Source organism: Arvicanthis niloticus, chromosome 1 (assembly GCF_011762505.2).
Source record: "Arvicanthis niloticus isolate mArvNil1 chromosome 1, mArvNil1.pat.X, whole genome shotgun sequence".
Classification (NCBI taxonomy): Eukaryota; Metazoa; Chordata; class Mammalia; order Rodentia; family Muridae; genus Arvicanthis; species Arvicanthis niloticus.
Window position 1 is genome coordinate 64,458,567 of NC_047658.1, and position 7,490 is coordinate 64,466,056.

Genomic DNA, 7,490 nt, shown 5'->3' on the forward strand with positions numbered 1-7,490 from the left:
CTGAATGCCCGCCTTTGGGGGAGCTCTACTTGCACATAGATCCCAAACACTGGACATCACAGCTGCCTATGGCTAAAGTGTGTTAACACCTCACAAGGAAGTGACAGCTTCAAATTCCTGCCCTGCCCCTTGCTCGAAAAAGGAAAATCCAGAGGTGAGATTTAATCCAGAAGGTGTGGACACTGGGCTGAGTACTGGAGAGGTGTCTGTCTAATGAGCACATACCACCTCTGCCCACCCTAGTGCAAAGAGACTGAGAGCCGCCCTGACAGCCAGTGAGGAAGGCTAGATTCCACCACCTGAATTTCCTTCTGAAATTCTAGGTTTAGGGTGCAAGATTCACGCTCAGCAGACACCAAGACCAGAGCCATAAGATGTGAGGGCTGAGGGCCTCACCTTGTCACTGAAGTCACTGCAGACCCCAGCACCCATGCTAACCCTCGTGTGCACACTGGAGATAGGTGTATAAAACTTACTGTAGGGAAGACAGTAGCTCTCCACCACCACGGGAAGGAACATGGGCTTTATCAGTCCCCTACGCCGAGGCTGCCAGCTCCACCCTAGCAGTGGAAGAAACACCGGGAAAGGGCATGCAGCCCTCCTTGGAAGACTAAAGAACCCAGGGCAGCTTTATAAATGCCATATCATTAATTTCTTTCACCATGTTGAAACACACAGCAAGTTTAACACTCATTTAAAAATAAACCTCAAATTCTGCATGTACAATACAGTAAAAGCGGGTTATGCAAACAGGAAGGGAAGTCAGTCCTGCTATGGAGTCCACTTCCCAACTGCCAAGCAAAGCTTGCCAACATTGTGGGCTGATTGAGTGGAGCTGGCAAAATGGCATTCAACTAATACTGGACTTGGCTCCCCTTTGATACAAGTGGGGAGGGGGGGAGACAAGGGGTGGGGACATCTGCCTAAGGATCCTTGTATCCAGGGAGCAGGAAAATGTGAGCCACCACAGAGGACCGATGTGGCAGGAGGGCTCATTTCACAAGCCAGCAGGCCTCTAGCTCGCCACTCCTGATGGGGATTTGAAGGTGACCCCAGTCCAAGCTGGCTCTGCAGTGGGTGTGGCAGGTGTGGCAAGAGTCCCAGAGACAGAGACCTTAAGGGAACCAGAACCAGAACCCAAACCTAAACCAGGGAGTGGAGAGGACAGTGAGGTGACTGAATGTTAGTGTCATCCTGTCCTTTGACCACACAGCAGCGGCTGGGTGGAATGTGACAGAGCAGTAACCCTGGCGCTTCCATGGTCAAGCACAAGTCTCCGCTTCCGGCACAGCTCTACCTTTTGACGGGACCAAGCCAGGTCAGTGGTGTGTTGCCCTTGTATCATATCGGAAGATGAGGGGCGTGGCCTATCTGTATACGAGATGGGAGAGCTGGCCTGGATTTGTAATTCAGCTGATTGTTGGCCATGAATTTGTGCAGCTCACTCTTTTCTGCAGCACAGGTCGTAGTGGAAGGCGCCGAAGCAGGCGTCACAGGAAACTTTTGAACACTGGGTACAGGTGTTGGTGGCACCTGCACAGTTACAGAAGCCACAGAGGGAGGTGGCTATGGTAGAAGGCTTGGGCTTTGAGTGGACAGGTGCCAGCCGGTCAAGGCCCTGAGTCTGGCCCGCATACTTCTCCCACATAGGTGCCTCATGGGCCAAGCTGTCATGTGCAGAGGCCTTGCTGGGGAAAGCGTTAGACTTGGAGGCCGAAAGACAGACCAGTACACAGTCAGAGCGCTGGTAGAGGGAGGAGCTGCAGGACAGGCTGCACTGTTTTGGCACTAGGAGAGGGCAGACTCTTTGGTGGGGAGTGAACGCTTGTGGTAGATGGAGTGGGCATCATTTTTGACCAGCCATACATCCGGCTGCAAAGCATCCTGCCTCCGGTAGGTAGCCCTGGGTTCTGAATCTGTATACAGGTCCACGTCATCCTGAGTGGAAAAGTACGTACTGCGAAGAAGGCCAAGGCCGTTGATGGGGGAGATGGAGGGGATATCATGAGGGCTACCATGGGGGGAGGTGGACATGGTCAACAATGAGGGGGACAGGCAGATGATCTCATCCTGCAAGTCCTCCCCTACATCCATGGCCAGGGGCTCCTTGCGCAGACTCAGTGAGGCCTTTGAGGGGGGCTTCCTGCTCTCCCAGTAGCTATCGTAGGAATCCACCGACCTGGAGGGTTTGGTCACTCGGGGCTTGTAGTAGTCCTTGGCTGCGCGCTCACTGGCTGACTTCTGGAGTGCCACACGGGCCACGGAAGTGGTCAGGTGCTCCCGACTCTCAGCCCGCCTCCGCAAGGCATCTGAGCACCCAGGCACATCCTCCATGCTGCTCTTGCACTCAGTCACCATGTCCAGCTCTGAGTAGCCCTTGTCCTTCACCTGCGAGTGGATCCCTAGCGTCTGCTCACACTCAACCTTGGCCAGGAAGAGCTCAAAGGAGACCATCTTCACCTGGAGGGACTCCACAAGCTCTGTAAGTTTGTACGCAGTCCCCAACTCTGGCTCATAGCCCATGAACCTCAGAATGGCTCGGATGTCCTTCTCCAGCAACGTGGACTTGACATAGTAAACAAAGGGGCCAGTGTAGGTCTTGATGCTGCAGAATTCCTTCTTCCAGGCGAACAGGAAGAGGTTGATAGCCACTGTCTCCAGCATGCTGAAGGCGCAGTGCAGAGAGAGCACTCAGGCTGGAGCTGCTCAGTGAGCAGAGGGAGCTCTCCACCACCTCATAAAACTGAATCATCCGAAATCGATACAAAGGGTCCACCTTGTGCAGGCTGAGCAGGGTGGCAGCTGCCACGCGCAGGTACTCATCACTCATCGCTGCCAGGCTGCTGTTTGCTGGGGGTGGTGTCCACTTTGCCCTCATGGAACTGCACGTACTTCCGGAATAAGTCATCCTTGTACTTCGTATCCATTGAACTGGGCTTCCCCAAATCAAACCCAAAGGCTACCTCATCTCCCCCATGGCTCTGGGACTGGAGGCTGGTACATCACATGAAAAACTGGCATGGTGTCCATGGACCAGCACATGCTCCGCCGCTGCCCACCAGGAAACCGAGCGCCTCCAAAGCACGGCCTGCACAGCCCGCCACTCCCCAAGATTCTAAATTTTAGACTAGAACAAGGAAGTAGGCTTCAGACATGAAAATGACCTTGGGCTATGATACAGAAGTAGGCTCAGATACTTTGATCATCCTGATAAGCCTTTAGAAATAGTGATCACAGGATTATTCACGTAATTGAGTTTAATGCCTTGATTTTTCTTTGACTATTTGTGTTTATTGTATTGCTTGTTCCTTGACCATTTGCATCTATTGTATTGCTAGACCCTCAACCTAGAACTGACCTTATTACATGCATGTAATTAAAATGGTATAAAAGCATAAAGGAAGAGGGAATATAGGATGGGGGTTATGAGGAAGGGAAATGGGGAAAGGGGATGACATCTGAATTGTAAATAAATAAAATATCCAATTAAAAAAAGAAGTCTCTAGAAACATAAGATCCTTAGGATATTTTCAAGTAATCACTAATATTTTATCATTTATTCAAAAAATATTCTACCTAAGTATAAAATAAAAATTGTTACTCTTCTGACTAAATGATGAGCACTGAAAACTATCGTTTTTGTGACCGTCACAATGAATGAGGTACTGTAGTTTTACAGTGACAACCATAAGTACCCTTGCCCCACAGTAATTCTGTCAAGATGAAATGTTTTACTAATTCTTCATTTGGTGTTCAAAAGAATTGTAAACAGTTGTTCTTTCTTATCCAGGGGAGTCACGTTCACAGATTTAACCAATTGTGGAAAAATATATTTTAAAACTCTTATATCAATGTGGGTAATGTAGTCTTTTCCTTGTCATTCTTCCAGAAACTGTACACTGTAAACCTGCCACCTAAATCATTAAAGTTTTGAAACTGTAGCAGGTGAGAGTCACCATATCTGGCTGTGGATATGCAAATAATTCCAGTGTGGGAAGTGGTATCAAATACTGACATTTGAAAAGTAGTACTTTCTATGTTTAAGCTTCCCGAACTGGTAGAACATAAGCCTAGAGCTGCTGCCATTTCTACTGTCTAAATGTAGATGTCATCTTATTAAAAAAGAGCAAAACACTGTAAAGTTTGTATGGGGGTCATTTATATCAGAAGAGTGAATAGTTCTTTCATATCTATGAAATCTTTATACCATCCCATTAGCTTCACCGACTACACAGTAATAAATTACTCTTTTTATATTATATTAATTCATGTCTACCCTCAGTAATTTAATCCTGCTAACTACAATCTTCTTCTATTTTTTTTTACAATCTTAAAAATTGTGAAAATAAACCTTAAATGAAGATGCAATTTTGAGTAACAAATCTAGTAAATTAGAGGTCTGGAAATATTTGCTGAGTGTTGGCTCACTGGTAGCATGCTTACTTAGCATGTGCAAAGCTCAGGGTTCAATTCTCAGCACCACAAACATGGATAAAAGAAAAATATACCATAGGAGTTGTAAATTCATGTAACAGCCAAGAATATAAATTGCCAGTGTGCTTACCTTATCTAAGGCAGTAAAAGTATAAAATTGTTTTCTAAGCTAAGTTAATGTCACAATTACATCTATATATCTTGTTGTGTAACCACATAGTATTTAAGAAGTGCTTATCTAGATATTTTTGGCTATACATACAGATGTTCAAATCCCTGCTCCACTGTTATGCAACATTGTTTCTAGGGCTGGTATTTGAATACTTAGACTGCTTTTGAAAGCAAAAATAACTCTTTATTTTGATCTCCTTTTTTTGCAGCTTATAGATCAAGTAATGAGTAAACAATTGCTCTTACTTTGAATAACTTTGTTTTACTTTTCTGAGTTAGTAAAAATCGTGCACATGTGCAGCTGCGCGCACGCGCGCGCACACACACACACACACACACACACACACACACACACACACATGTTCATCTAAAGACCCGAAAACAATATTGGCTATTTTCATTTTTGAAGAATCCATATCATTTTCTCCTCCTCCTCCTCCTCCTCCTCCTCCTCCTTCTCCTCCTCCTTCTCCTCCTCCTCCTCCTCCTCCTCCTCCTCCTCCTCCTCCTCCCCTCCCCCTCCCCTCCCCTCCCCCTCCCCCTCCTCCTCCTCCTCCGCCTCCTTCTTCTCCTCCTCTTCCTCTCCTCCTTCTCCTCCTCCTCTTTCTCCTCCTCCGCTTTCTCCTCCTCCTCCTCCTCTTCTCCTCCTCCTCCTCCTCCTCCTCCTCCTCCTCCTCCTCCTCCTCCTCTTAAAAGTGTGTTTTGTTGTTGTTTGTTAGTTTGTTTTTTAAGAACACCTCATATTCCTGTAAAGAATGGAGGTTCAATTCATAGCATACACGTGAGAACTCACAAACATCTGTATCTCTAGTTCTATTGAATTCAGCATTCTTTATGGCCTATTTAGGTACCAGTCATGCACATAGTACATTGACAGATGTGCAGCATAAACACCCATACACACTAAATACTATAATAATCTTTAAAAAAACACAAGAAAATTATAGACCATTTAAATTTTTAAAGCAAGTGGAAATTGTTACCATTATGAATCATAAACATTTTCCTGAGTGTTCTTAATTTATTTTACAAAACTGGAATTAAGCAGAATTAAAACTAAAAATAAAATAGGTAGTTTGTTTAATAAAAATTTTGAATCAGAAAAACTAAAACTAAATAATTATTTTTAAAAGTATTGCTTAAAGGATTTTAAAGGAATACCCAAAACAATAGGGAATAACTCATGATGTAACTTTGAAATTCAAAATTCTGCTCATAGTATATAAAAAATTTGAAGTATATCAATATGATATAAAATACTTCCAAATATAAAAAGGAGTAATTTTTATTTTACTTGTATATTCTCCATTATTTTCAAATCAATTCTTAGTTAAATAATATGGACTTCTTTCTATAGTATTTCAAAATGAAGAGAATAAAAGTTTAAGTATAAATTTCCATGTTATATAGGCGAATAGACTGGTGATCAAGGAAAATGTTGTATGTTTGTAAAACAAACTTTACGATTTTAAAACATGCATAATACAAAATTATAAATAGCTTAATAAATAATACTTTCATTACAAATTTCAGTCAGCTGCCATTAGTATTATATATGACACTTTAAAATATTTTGACATGACAAATCCCAGTATTTCCTCATTTATCCAGACAGCCCATAGTATGAAATGACAAGGGATTGTAGCTCCAATGTCAATTTTATATGATGTTTTGGTTATGTTAATAAGTTACACTAGAGGGAAACAAGGAAGAGTTATATTGAGATTTTGCTCATTTGTCAGTAAAAGCAAGTGACTTCTTTGCTAATTTATTAACAAATTTCAAATCCTGGAAAAATATTTCCTTCATTTATTTGTGTTATTCATGATGTAAAGGCTCCACTCTTGACAGTTTCAAATTTATTTTGCTTTATTAACATTTTCTTCCCTACTCCCTTAAATCTACAATCAGCAAAATCATAAATCATCGTATTACTTAGAGTTTGCTGATGTCTGTGATGAAAATATTACTGCCATGTCAATTTCCAAATGATGGAGGCAACTCCTGAATTCAACATGAGGAAGAAGTGTGGCATGAGATGCCAATATACAGAGCTTCTACTACATAGATTTAATAGACATACTCAGTCGTCAGCACATCACAGTATATTTACTACAAACTGGTGAGTTAGGAGAATTTATAGCTGCATTTAATTTCTAATTTATGAAATGCAATTTTAAACTGTGACTTGTGATTTTTTGAGATAATTTAACACCAGACTTTCCAAAGTTGCTGTTAGTTAACAATGGTGTGAGTAAAAACAACAACAACAAAAAAGGTTTGTAGTAAGAATGTAAGCAAAATTTGAAAACAGTCTGTAACTTTCTTGGTTTTATATATATATATGGTAAGGGTATGGGTGTATATATAGGTAAAGGTAGTATTATAGATATATATGTATAAATGGTAGAAAATATTTTCTTTAGATTTCTCCCTCTGGAAACTTTCAGGTCAAATTAATGTGAGGAAAATCATGTATGAAGAACATATACAGTAAGTGCATTTATAGAAAGATATGCACCTTTATGAATGCATGTTGTTCTTTTTTCCAATTTTAAAAGAAAACAATTATTATTTTTATTTTATGGGCATGACTGTTTAGCCTACATAGATATATGTTTCTATGTAGGTCTAATGCCTACAGATCACAGAAAAAGGTTTCAGATGCCTTGGATATGTAGTTTAATGATAGTGTAATATCATGTGGAGGCTGGAGACTGAACCTGGATCCTCAGTAAGAGAGGATGGTCTTAATGTCTGAGCCATCACTCCAACCTAGTGAAAGAACTGTATTAAATTAATGGTAAAGTCAACTACTCTTGGTGTTTGTTTGCCTGTAGTCTGTCAAGTACAATCTTGGCATCTGTCATTATCAAACAATCTCT

At 42.0% G+C, this 7,490-nt stretch overlaps 1 pseudogene; it reads right to left on the reverse strand.

Moving 5' to 3' along the window:
* Positions 1-1,367: 1,367 nt before the first annotated feature.
* Positions 1,368-2,950, reverse strand: LOC117721490 (spermatogenesis-associated protein 2 pseudogene; annotated as a pseudogene).
* Positions 2,951-7,490: the final 4,540 nt, after the last annotated feature.